Source organism: Nerophis lumbriciformis, linkage group LG02, assembly GCF_033978685.3.
Source record: "Nerophis lumbriciformis linkage group LG02, RoL_Nlum_v2.1, whole genome shotgun sequence".
NCBI lineage: Eukaryota > Metazoa > Chordata > Actinopteri > Syngnathiformes > Syngnathidae > Nerophis > Nerophis lumbriciformis.
Window position 1 is genome coordinate 65,001 of NC_084549.2, and position 14,472 is coordinate 79,472.

At 38.1% G+C, this 14,472-nt stretch overlaps 1 protein-coding gene across 1 annotated transcript in view; it reads right to left on the reverse strand.

Moving 5' to 3' along the window:
- The window catches only part of LOC133577099 (muscarinic acetylcholine receptor M3), a 118,216-nt gene that overhangs the window by 35,908 nt on the left and 67,836 nt on the right, over nt 1-14,472 (reverse strand). The window lies entirely within an intron of this gene.

Sequence of the window (14,472 nt, forward strand, 5' to 3'; positions counted from 1 at the left end):
TTATGGCCAAAGTCCCTGAAGGCAGCATTATGATGATGCATTGTGATGTTGTTGATGTAAACAGCAACACGCTGGAGAAGGAGTCCGTACGCAATTAGCCAGCTCATATTTAAATATCATACTCAGCAGGTGGCCTCGCAAACTTTATAGCCTGCAATTATCTTTTATATCATGTGCTTAACCACGCTCCAACGCTTAAGTCGTTGATGTCTGCGGCCCGCAGGAACACGGCCAGGCCAGGCCAGCAGGGGGCGATGACCACGCCCGGGGGCTGATCATCAAGTGTGGCGTTTACTGACTGATGATGTGCGGCCATGACAGCACATTAGCAGGATGGAGAGTGATGAGATGCTAATGTGCACACCCTCCCAGGGGAGGACGCGTGGGAGCACGCCGCACGCCACGGGGACACCAGGTGGGCGGCGGCAGAGCACACCTTGTGATGAGTCCTCGGCGCACACACGTCCTCCCTCAGGTGTCGTCCGCTCCATTCTTTCCCAGCCTTCAAACTGGAGCGTGAAAAGTTTCACGAGTTTGTGCCGGAATAAAATTAATTGTTTTGTTTTTTTTGTTAATTGAAAAAGTAACAGTCAAAAGTTGGTTTTGTACTACAAACTTTTGTCTATGAATCTATCTTTTGTTTGCTTCCCAACTACACTTTTGCACAAACAAGGGGTGTCCAAACTACGGCTCATTTCTCATCCATCCATCCATTTTCTACCGCTTAGTCCGTTCGGGGTCGCGGGGGGCGCTGGAGCCTATCTCAGCTACAATCGGGCGGAAGGCGGGGTACACCCTGGACAAGTCGCCACCTCATCGCAGGGGATATATGAGAAATGAGCGGCATTTCTCATATAAAATACAATGAATCAACAAGTTGCCAGATGTCAATGTGTCACGGATTGTAACTCAAGTAAGTGGTCATTATTTGTCCATCGATGAACTTGGGTGCACAGCATTGACTTATATGACCCAGTCCAAACAACCTTCCCTAGTCATGGTGCAGAAACAGCACAAACATGGTCACACATAACACAACTTGCTCACTGAACTTATTAAAAACTCAGAATGACCCTTATTTAAATCCATTACAATGCATGATGGGAAAAATGCTAAACACACTCTCCACATTTTAGCTGCTTGATATTTCTGATTGATGAAAACACTTTAAGGAGGTTTTATGTCTATGATAAATCTGAAATACGGCTACTATTTCTGTACATTTCATTTGATTTTATATTTCATTTGATCTGCCGTCTCTCTTTTCAGCTACCCCCTCTCAGGTGGCCACGGATCAGTTTCCACGGAGGAGGTTGGTGGACCACTCCTTATGCATCAGTCTCAGTGACCAGTCTAGATGCAAGATGACCCCCTGCTGACCCCACTGAGGACTGGACTCTCACATTATTGATGGTGTCCACTCGCCATCTATTGCACTGGTCACCACATTTGCGGTCCCTTCCAAGGTTTCTCGTAGTTCCCACTGGGTGGAGGTTTCTCTTGCCCTGATGTGGGATCTGAGGCCAGGATGTCGTGGCTTGTGCAGCCCTTTGAGACATTTGTGATGAAGGGCTATAAGGGTTAGGGTTATAACTTGGATTGATTGATTGGTTTCATAGAAAGGATGAGCACGGTGACACAATGAGACGTTGTACTTTGGACCTCCTCTTCCACAATCACACTATTTTCCTCCTCCTTGAGGCGCTGGCACTTTTGGGCCGTCAGCGGCGATGAAGGACTCTTCAGCTAATTTAAACACCGCCGTATATTACTGCCACCCTAAGTTACAGATAAACACACAGTAAGTACCAGTCTGTAGCCTTGAAATTGGAAATAAAAAAGGAGTCTTCATGGCCTTGACTTCTTACTGAAATGATTCCTGCGTGGAGAAGAAGGCAGACGGAGAGACGGAGCTTAGAGAAAGAGGAGAAGCCTCCCAGGTGACCTGGATTTGACTGATATTATTATTCCATTATGTTGCAGCTTTACCCTTCATGATCATTCCAGTCACACCAGCTTGTCGTCCATGAAAGCCGTCTAACCTCAAACAGATCTTAGTTTCTGGTCTTAGTCTCCTATTATCTCTGGTTTGAAAGCACCACCTTGGCCATGCTGGATCACGGTCACACTTTTACTCAAATCAACTGCAAAATGACTTTACTCATCCGTACATTTGGTCATTGTAGTTATTGGTATGATCTTTGGCAAATAAACATGATCCCAAATGGACGTTGTGGTCTGCGGGCCTGCGGCGGAGCGGGGTGTGTAAGAACCGGCCTCGAAGCACAGCTGGCAGGTGATTGGATTACCCAGCTGGGGCTGATCATCCAATCACCTGCCATGCTTATTAGAAGCAGCCGGGCCGAGACACCGTTGTTGGGAGTTGGAGTTATGCAGCAGACGATCTCTGGACATTCAGGGACTGAAAAGTCGCCGAGCAGAGTTGTGACCTGGTGTGTTAGCACAATAAGAGCTTGTTCAACCCAGACCCCCGGGCTTCTGAGCAGATCTATTTCGGTCAGGAGAACCCACAAGAGGGAAACCTCTACAGACGTTTCAAACACAACAATCAGTGAACTGGCTTTTTTGTCCTTTCTTTGCCCCAACATAATCATCTTCAGTGTTAAAAGATGTGAAAGCCTTAATCTTAAAACCTGGAACCTGCTAAGCCTTGATGGACACTTTAGAAAATCTAACTTTTGACCTTATCTGAGTTAATTTATACTGAACAAAACTATAAACGCAACACTTTTGTTTTTGCTCACATTTTTCATGAGTAGAACTCAAAGATGTCAAACTTTGAATATATACACAAAATACTTATTCCTCTCAAATATTGCTGACAAATCTGTCTAAAATCTGTGTTAATGAGCATTTCTTCTCTGCCACGATAATCCATCCCACCTCACAGGTGTGGCTTATCAAAGTGCTGATTAAACAGCATGATTATTGCACAGGTGTGTCTTAGGCTGCCACAATAAAAGGCCACTCTGAAATGTGCAGTTGTATCAAACACGACACAATGCCACAGGTGTGGCAAGTTCTGCAGGAATGTCCACCACAACTGTTGCATGTGAATTGAATGTTCATTTCCAAACCTTAACACTTAACACCATAACACAATGCCAAACAGAAAAGCCTGGAACTGAAGTCAAATTTTAAGCGCAAAAATGTTGACTACAGTGGTGCAGTTGTATTTTCTTTTGCACTTACATTTTGACCGTTTAATAAAAAAAAAAACATTATTGTTATTATTATTTTAGTCAGACTGCCGACTATATGTCTTCTCATGCTCATCTAAATGTAACAGGTAATAGCGGCTACATTATAGTCGGTATTTGTACCTGTCGTATTTACATCAGGTATTAGTACCTGTTGTATTCACATCAGTTATTAGTACCTGTTGTATTCACATCAGTTATTAGTACCTGTTGTATTTACGTCAGATATTAGTACCTGTTGTATCTATGTCAGTTATTAGTACCTGTTGTATTCACGTCAGTTATTAGTACCTGTTGCATTTACATCAGGTATTAGTGCCTGTTGTATTTACGTCAGGTATTAGTACCTGTTGTATTCACGTCAGATATTAGCACCTGTTGTATTTACGTCAGGTATTAGTAGCTGTTGTATTTACGTCAGATATTAGTAATAGTTGTATTTACGTCAGATATTGGTACCAGTTGTATTTACATCACGTATTGGTACCTGTTGTATTTGCGTCAGGTATTGGTATCTGTTGTATTTACGTCAGATATTGGAACCTGTTGTATTTACGTCAGGTATTGGTACCTGTTGTATTTACGTCAGGTATTGGTAACTGTTGTATTTACGTCAGATATTGGATTCTGTTGTATTTACGTCAGGTATCGGTACCTGTTGTATTTACGTCAGGTATTAGTACCTGCTGTATGTACATCAATTATTAGTACCTGTTGTATTTAAGTCAGGTATTAGTAGCTGTTGTATTTACGTCAGGTATTATTACCTGTTGTATTTACATCAGATGTTAGTACCTGTTGTATTTACATCAGATGTTAGTACCTGTTGTATTTATGTCAGGTATTAGTCCCTTTTGTATTTACGTCAGGTTTTAGTACCTGTTGTATTTATGTCAGGTATTAGTACCTGTTGTATTTACGTCAGATGTTAGTACCTGCTGTATTTACGTCAGGTATTAGCACCTGTTGTATTTAAGTCAGATGTTAGTACCTATTGTATTTACGTCATATGTTAGTACCTGTTGTATTTACGTCAGATGTTAGTACCTGTTGTATTTATGTCAGATATTAGTACCTGTTGTATTTACGTCAGGTTTTAGTACCTGTTGTATTTATGTCAGGTATTAGTACCTGTTGTATTTACGTCAGATGTTAGTACCTATTGTATTTACGTCAGATGTTAGTACCTGCTGTATTTACGTCAGGTATTAGCACCTGTTGTATTTAAGTCAGATGTTAGTACCTGTTGTATTTACGTCAGATGTTAGTACCTATTGTATTTACGTCAGATGTTAGTACCTGTTGTATTTACGTCAGATGTTAGTACCTGTTGTATTTACGTCAGGTTTTAGTACCTGTTGTATTTATATCAGGTATTAGTACCTGTTGTATTTACGTCAGATGTTAGTACCAGTTGTATTTACGTCAGATGTTAGTACATGTTGTATTTACGTCAGATGTTAGTACCAGTTGTATTTACGTCAGATGTTAGTACCTGTTGTATTTACGTCAGATGTTAGTACCTGTTGTATTTGCGTCAGATGTTAGTACCAGTTGTATTTACGTCAGATGTTTGGGTTGAGATCAACTGGGTTGAAAAAGGCGACTTTCCTTGCAAGCTGTGTGTTGAAATGTTTCAGCATGTGACTCGTATGTCCTCCTCTAGCTACTTTGGAATTATTACAAGTAGCGCTGTTGCGATCTTTTCTTGTAGAACGTCTGCAAACTTCGCAGCGCTTATTCTGCGATATTTAAGTGTAAACTTTTAATAAAAGACATCAGTTGACACAGTTGACGTAAAGCTATGACGGATGTTTGCGACAAGTCCTTTGAAGCACGGGCAGGAGAAACGGAGCGCTTGATTTGCTCACCCAAACTCCACATCTGTCTGATATTTATTGTTCATGATTATTTTGGAAGAGTGGCCGTGCGCGACCCGAGGGTCCCTGGTTCAATCCCCACCTAGTACCAACCTCGTCATGTCCGTTGTGTCCTGAGCAAGACACTTCACCCTTGCTCCTGATGGGTGCTGGTTAGCGCCTTGCATGGCAGCTCCCTCCATCAGTGTGTGAATGTGTGTGTGAATGGGTAAATGTGGAAGTAGTGTCAAAGCGCTTTGAGTACCTTGAAGGTAGAAAAGCGCTATACAAGTACAACCCATTTATCATTTATCATTATTTTCAAATATGGAAAATGGACTGAATAACGACGGAATAACAAATTTCAAATGAGTACACAAATTATTATGGCATACTGAGACACTAATTAAAAATGTAGAAGCAATTATTAACTATTATGTTTACCTAAGTTGCGCGAGTGAGGCCCGGGGGCCACTTTCACGCAGCCCACGGTTCACTTGATCAACCTTCAGTACATTCTAATAATAAGGAATGTATTATTGATGAGATATATTATTGTAACTTACATTGTTGTATAATTGATGAGATATATTATTGTAACTTATATTGTGTTGGTGTTAGCAGAACACGCCTGCTTGAACTCACAGCAGTGATGACTGACTTACAAAGTAACCATAAGTCCAAGCAAACATAAAAAAGAAGCAGGAAATCAATCCGGGATGTGTCGTATTAGCCCACGCACTTTGTTTGTTGATGTGATGTCATCGATGAAGTGGGCCGCCAACTTAAACATGGAAGCTGCTGCACAGTCGTCAGGTGCTTTATTGCGCAACATTTCCCTTTTATGCCAGGATTAGTCCAAATGTTTGTTTAATTTAGTCCTTCTTAAAGAGTGGGGCGTGGTGCTTGTGACCCCTGCAACGTGCTTTATCAGTATCATGAAGCTTCAAACCTCACTGCATTGCAGACATTATTCATGACTTCATTATTTCTTTTTTTTTTTTTTTTTAAAACAGCACACATTGTTTGTTCATTTTTGTTGTGTAGGTTAAAAGGGGAATTGCACTATCGTTCACAATCATTGAGAGACATGAAAACTTGTCTATTTTTAACCATTTTAAAGATGATAAAAACGCTTAAGAAAATGGGACGAATTGGAGTCAACTTTGTAGCCTTCAAAGTCTCGAAAACTACTTCATCAACTTTTTATATACACGCTGCAAGTATATATATCATGTAGTAACAGACACCTTCATAACAATATGTAATATATACAATATACACACTGCAAGTATATATATACATATATATATATATTTTTATATATATATATATATATATATATATATATATATATATATATATATACATATATATATATATATATATATATATATATATATATATATATATATATATATATATATATATATATATATATATATATATAAAATGTAGTAACAGACACCTTCATAACAATATGTGATATGTACAATATTTACCGTATTTTGATCATTTTAATCATTACAGGGACCTATTTCTTCCGCACATTAATTTATGTTTGACTGTCTGACTTATGCCAACATGTGTTTCTACTTGATTTTTTTCATATTTATTGAGTTTGTTTAATTTAATTGTTCTGCATTAAATAGCGAAAGTAGGCCAAAAAAATGTCATATTTTACATAAATATTGTTTGTATATATATATATAAATATATATATATATATATATATATATATTTATATTTATATATACTATATTTATATAGTTTTGATTAATTTCAGGCAAATTGAAGCACTTTAAATGTTTTCTGTTACAGATTAAAAACGATGTGAACAAGGTTATTTTATATTAATAAGGATACACTGTCATGCAGAGGTGTACTTATAACACTTTTATAGACAAATACCGTTTAGTTCTGTTCATTTATTTCTTTTATTCATAAGAAATCAAACAAAGGAATTAAATAAAGATAAATCAATAAACAAAACATTAAAGTAAAATATGAATGAGAAGGATTAGAAAGAAGTTAAATGATATGGCCGAGATTGTTTTCTTCTTTCTGTACCAGAAAATAATTGCATTGGAACTTGAATGTGCTATTATCAGACATGGGGCTGATTGATTGTCTGATTGATTGTCTGATTGATTGTCTGATTGATTGTCACACGCTCAGAAAGAGGTTGACGTCTCATGTCATGACCTCCTTTGACTTTCACATGGCGCCATTAAGAGCATCTGTGGCCTATTAAAGCTTGAATAATAACCATGAGACTTTTACAACACAGTCCATCTGCCTTTAAACGCTATAACGCACTTTGGGAAATGTCTTTTTTATTGCTGCAAATGCTGATGGCACATCATGTGGAGGCGACACAAGTGAAATAGTTTCAAAACAAAACATGCCTGAGCATAATCCTGAGGCAAACACCGGCCTGCACAGACATGTTTGGCTTGATGTTTTGCAAACAATCATGATCAAATTTGACGGACATGTGCTTGTCAGATTCCTGAAGGTGTGCACCGAATTGGGTGGTGAGTCGTCGAACAATTGTAAAGTTAGGGTTGCAAAGGGGTGGAAAGTTTTCGGTAAATTTCCTTAAACTTTCCCTAATTTTACAATGGGAAGTTAAGCTCGGGAAGTTTTTTGATGATTCAAAATTGGACAGCGTCCATCTTATTGTGCAAAATAAGATGAGAAGCTTGTAAAAGACTAATGCAATTCAACACAAAGATATAAATAGTCAGTAAACAATTGGAGTAGTCTTTAAAAATATTTGACTGATGGACAAATGAATAGAACTAGGCTAGATGAATAAATGAACAGTCAATTACATGCTAAATCAAAGCTACATTCTTGTACAAACCCCGTTTCCATATGAGTTGGGAAATTGTGTTAGATGTAAATATAAACGGAATACAATGATTTGCAAATCATTTTCAAGCCATATTCAGTTGAATATGCTACAAAGACAACATATTTGATGTTCAAACTCATAAACTTTTTTTTTTTGCAAATAATCATTAACTTTAGAATTTGATGCCAGCAACACGTGACAAAGAAGTTGGGAAAGGTGGCAATAAATACTGATAAAGTTGAGGAATGCTCATCAAACACTTATTTGGAACATCCCACAGGTGTGCAGGCTAATTGGGAACAGGTGGGTGCCATGATTGGGTATAAAAGTAGATTCCATGAAATGCTCAGTCATTCACAAACAAGGATGGGGCGAGGGTCACCACTTTGTCAACAAATGCATGAGCAAATTGTTGAACAGTTTAAGAAAAACCTTTCTCAAGCAGCTATTGCAAGGAATTCAGGGATTTCACCATCTACGCTCCGTAATATCATCAAAGGGTTCAGAGAATGTGGAGAAATCACTGCACGTAAGCATCAACAAGCGACAGAAGAACAGAATAAACACTTTGTACACGACCACACAAATCTAATAGCAACCACCTTGCAGCAGAAAAGAACCCGCTAAGAAGAGGATGTTGCAAGTAAATGAATGAGTCGGGAGAGACAATAATATATAATAATAATAATGATAATAATATCCACACCACACGGTCACGCCTCAGTCAACCGCACATTTCATAACGCGCACGACAAAACACGCCGCAGGTTTATGGCGACTGGAGCCAAAGTGTTTGAACACTTTGTGGTTTTAGAAGGCACAACAATTGAATCAAGGATTCTCACATATCTACTCCTTAATACATATATACATCGCATCAGAAGATGCCCAAAAGAGTCCCACCTCTAGTAATTAAGACACTACTTACAGTATAAACACTTTGTGAGGCACAACACATACTACAATGGCCCATTCAACTTCATGGCAAAGACAACACAATGTAGCCTAAACTCACTACTGCCATCTAAGGTCTTGGAATTGCCACTGCATGCCAAGTCTACCATGTAATACTTGCAAACTATTTAATACTTCAAAACTATTTAACACTTGCAAACTATTTAATATTTGCAAACTATTTAATACTTGCAAACTCTTTAACACTTGCAAACTATTTAACACTTGCAAACGATTTAATACTTGCAAACTATTTAACACTTGCAAACGATTTAATACTTGCAAACTATTTAATACTTGCAAACTATTTAATACTTGCAAACTATTTAATACTTGCAAACTATTTAACACTTGCAAACGATTTAATACTTGCAAACTATTTAATACTTGCAAACTATTTAATACTTGCAAACTATTGAATACTTGCAAACTATTTAATACTTGAAAACTATTTAACACTTGCAAACTATTTAATACTTGCAAACTATTTAATACTTGCAAACTATTGAATACTTGCAAACTATTTAACACTTGCAAACTATTTAATACTTGCAAACTATTTAATACTTGCAAACTATTGAATACCTGAGCTGTCACAGCACAAATGCAACTCAGCAGTTTTCCATGCTAACTTTTCCTGATCCTTTGGTCAAAAGTTCCCAAGTGAAAGTTCCCCTGCAAACAAGTCCAAGTCAGGCATCCATTGGTCATTCATGGCGAGCTCTGAGGTCAGAGTTCATGGTATTGTCAAACATGAAGGTGTGTGTGTGGGATTAGAGAAGGCTGCTGTGAAACAAGCTCCGTTATTTCCAGTCTCTCACTTCTCTCGCTCGCTTGGAGATTACTAATCCATTTTCTATGCAAGGTTTCACTTTCCTGCGAGCCCTAAAGGTTCAGTTTGCAGCAGGTTACATTTTCTTCCTCTGGACCAAAAATAGAAGAAGAAGGTAGACAACAATGTCTGCCATATGTTCACATTAGTGATTCAAGAAATAAAGGTCAATATTTGTCACAATGAGAAGTTCAACTTTGTACAAATTAACATTCGGCCAGAATGAAATGATGGAGAATTATAGCTGTTAGTAATTAGTGATGTGTGCATTGATACTAAAACATAAATACCGCAAATACCAGATATTTATGCTGTAATATCGATTCTCAATTCAAAATATTGATACTTTTGATACGTTATTTGCAATTATAGGCTTTTTTCCACCAAATGTTTGGTTCCTGGACCTTCATTAAACCTTGGATATGCTTTAATGGATACAAGAAACACAATTAAACATATAAAGTCAACTTGTTTTTGCACTCTACTGCCACTTTCAGCACATAAATACTTTCATTATGATTTATGTATTGAAAAGAAGGCGTGTCATGTCAATCTGAGAATACAATGACCTGGATACATGTGCTAGACCTGTGCTAGATTATGATATTATTTTTATATGAACGCTCCTGGTTCCTGTCTTTAGATGGTGGACTGTGTTGACTACTGTCTTCAGATGGTGGACTGTGTTGACCATGGTCTTCAGATGGTGGACTGTGTTGACTATGGTATTCAGATGGTGGACTGTGTTGACCATGGTCTTCAGATGGTGGACTGTGTTGACTATGGTATTCAGATGGTGGACTGTGTTGACCATGGTCTTCAGATGGTGGACTGTGTTGACTATGGTATTCAGATGGTGGACTGTGTTAAATATGGTCTTCAGATGGTGGACTGTGTTGACTATGGTCTTCAGATGGTGGACTGTGTTGACCGTGGTATTCAGATGGTGGACTGTGTTAACTATGGTCTTCAGATGGTGGACTGTGTTGACTATGGTATTCAGATGGTGGACTGTGTTGACCATGGTGGACAAACGTGGACCCTGACTTAAACAAGTTGAAAAACTTACTGGGGTGTTACCATTTAGTGGTCAATTGTACGAAATATGTACTGTACTGTGCAATCTACTATTAAAAGTCTCAATCAATCAATCAATCAAAAAGTATTCAGATGGTGGACTGTGTTGACCGTGGAATTCAGATGGTGGACTGTGTTGACCATGGTCTTCAGATAGTGGACTGTGTTGACCACGCTTCTTTGAGGTTCATCACAAACTGTAGACATCACTGTGACTTGTACTCTCAGGTGGGATGTCCTTCTCCGCCCACTAGGAGACAGTGTCATCGGTACACTTTTATTTCCATGGTCTTCTGGGACTATTGCCTGATTACATTTGTGCATTGAGAAGTACAGACTCTTATGCTCTGAGATCCAACCATCAGATGTTGCTCTCGGTCCCTTTTGCTGGCACTGAGCTGGGAAACAAGCTTTTGTCTCTGCAGCTCCTTGTGCTTGGAACTTGTTCCACAGAGACTGAATTGTTATTCTTGAATGCTTTTAAATGTAAACTGAGAGCATTTGAAGGAGCCTCAGTTATCTGAAAGTGTTTGACTTGAATGTGTAATGTGAAGGTCATTTTATGTGTGACTTTGCTGCCTCTTGGCCAGGACTCCCTTACAAAAGAAGTAAGGTTGAATGAAAAAAGAGAACATCCATAAACATATTGAGCTTGGCTGAGCCTACAAATATTCGACACTATTTGCTGCTATGTACTTTACTTGTAGAGATGCGTTCAAAGAGGTGTCAGTGCGGCAGTGATAACATCTTGTAAAGCGATATTAATTAACTTTCTGTGACCCGCTTTGATAAGAAAGAGAGACGAGGAAGTGAGACTGGAATGTTGAATGGTCATCATCTTGTTTATCAGTAGGATGGATGCTGCACTACAGGACTTTGTCCCACAATGCCAGCGCTCCCTCTAACTGCTCTCTTCATTACAGTCCACCTGATGCTTCTGCTCCCACAAAGACTTCACCCCCAAATCCAATTCCAGACACCTTTTGTCCGCACGCAAAAGTCTGATGGCTCGTCCCAATAAAAGAAGAAGATTGGAAATGTTCTCGTTCTCAAGCTTTTGTTGAGCATCCGGCAGCTTCGCCGAGCTCTGCATGCGCTTTAAAATGTTGCTACTCAGCTGCTGGTGTGAAGGTCAAAGTCTTGTTTCTACAGAGACGTATGATGTTGAGTGTGTCTAAATGCACACACAAGGCGCATACAAGCAGAAACAGTGTGGGGAGGAAAAATGGCAAAAAACGAGTGTGTGAAGTACAATATGGAGGTATTTGGACTTCAAAACTAACAATAAAAACTAAAATTCTACTGGTTAATACCATACCATACCAACTTTATTTATAAAGCCCTTGAAAAACAAGCACAGTTGAAGAACATAGGGCTGTACACCACCAATAAATACAGGCAAAGGACAGACTAGAAAATAACATTTCAAACAGAGGTCAAATACACATTGAAAAAGCAAATGCAAATTAACCTAAGAACAATTTGTTAGCAGTTAAAAAGTTAAAAACAGTTAAAAATGTTTAAAACAGTTTCAAGTCTCTAATAAAGGTGTGTGAAGTGCAAGTGGAGGTATTTGGACTTCAAAACTATTGATAAAGGTTAGGCTTTAAACATTGTACCGCCGCGCTGCAAAGCAGTCTTTAAAAACATGACTTGAGTCTTTAAAAACATGACTTGTCAAAGGTGGCAACTGACAAGAAAGTATTAACACCTTTGTTGTTACCATGAATTGATTAACGTGACTTACACAAGTGGAAAAACTTATTGGGGTGTTACCATTTAGTGGTCAATTGTACGGAATATGTACTGTACTGTGCAATCTACTAATAAAAGTCTCAATCAATCAATGTTTGAAACTTAGCTAAGCATTGAAATAACGAGCAGTCAGAGCGACAGGTAAAGTAGTTGTTGTGCACATACAGACAGGTGGACACGCACACAGCAGTCAGAGCGACAGGTAAAGTAGTTGTTGTGCACATACAGACAGGTGGACATGCACACAGCAGTCAGAGCGACAGGTAATGTGGACACGCACACAGCAGTCAGAGCGACAGGTAATGTGGACACGCACACAGCAGTCAGAGCGACAGGTAATGTTGGCCACGCACACAGCAGTCAGAGCGACAGGTAATGGTGGACACGCACACAGCAGTCAGAGCGACAGGTAATGGTGGACACGCACACAGCAGTCAGAGCGACAGGTAATGTTGGCCACGCACACAGCAGTCAGAGCGACAGGTAATGTGGACACGCACACAGCAGTCAGAGCGACAGGTAATGGTGGACACGCACACAGCAGTCAGAGCGACAGGTAATGTGGACACGCACACAGCAGTCAGAGCGACAGGTAATGTGGACACGCACACAGCAGTCAGAGCGACAGGTAATATGGACGCACTCAGCTGCTTGGCTTGTTGATAATTATTAGCGCAGTTAAAACCGCCCACGTAACGTAAACTAATGCAAATGAAATGACGGAATTTTGTAACAAATTCTCACAATTTGTGTTTTATCTTTAAGAATGTGTGTTTTACTGACTACATGTATAATATTGTTTTTACTAATAATTGTTTTTGTCTTAAAGCACAGACCAAGAGTGGCAAACATAAATCATGAAGCATGTAATATCATGTCAATAAAGCTTTCTAACCTAATTGTAGATGATGGTGTGTGATATGTAATATGTAATGTTGTGTGATATGTAATATGTAATGTTGTGTGATATGTAATATGTAATGTTGTGTGATATGTAATATGTAATGTTGTGTGATATGTAATATGTAATGTTGTGTGATATGTAATATGTAATGTTGTGTGATATGTAATATGTAATGGTGTGTGATATGTAATATGTAATGTTGTGTGATATGTAATATGTAATGTTGTGCGATATGTAATATGTAATGTTGTGTGATATGTAATATGTAATGTTGTGTGATATGTAATATGTAATGTTGTGTGATATGTAATATGTAATGTTGTGTGATATGTAATATGTAATGTTGTGTGATATGTAATATGTAATGTTGTGTGATATGTAATATGTAATGTTGTGTGATATGTAATATGTAATGTTGTGTGATATGTAATATGTAATGTTGTGTGATATGTAATATGTAATGTTGTGTGATATGTAATATGTAATGTTGTGCGATATGTAATATGTAATGTTGTGTGATATGTAATATGTAATGTTGTGTGATATGTAATATGTAATGTTGTGTGATATGTAATATGTAATGTTGTGTGATATGTAATATGTAATGTTGTGTGATATGTAATATGTAATGTTGTGTGATATGTAATATGTAATGGTGTGCGATATGTAATATGTAATGTTGTGTGATATGTAATATGTAATGTTGTGTGATGTGTAATATGTAATGTTGTGTGATATGTAATATGTAATGTTGTGCATTGTTCTTTGAGTGCAATAAGGAAGCCTAATGTGTTTAATGACTTTTTGAGTACGATAGGAAACGTGTGTTTATTGTATCGTAAGATTTTCTGTTAAAATTAAGCGAATATTTTTTTTTTTAAAGTATCAAAAAGTATCGAAAAACATTATTTAGGTAGCGGTACCAAAATATTGGTGTTAGAATAATTGTATACAAGTTATCACACAATTCTTATGCTTAAAGGCCCCCAGCACGTTCTGTTCTGAATGAT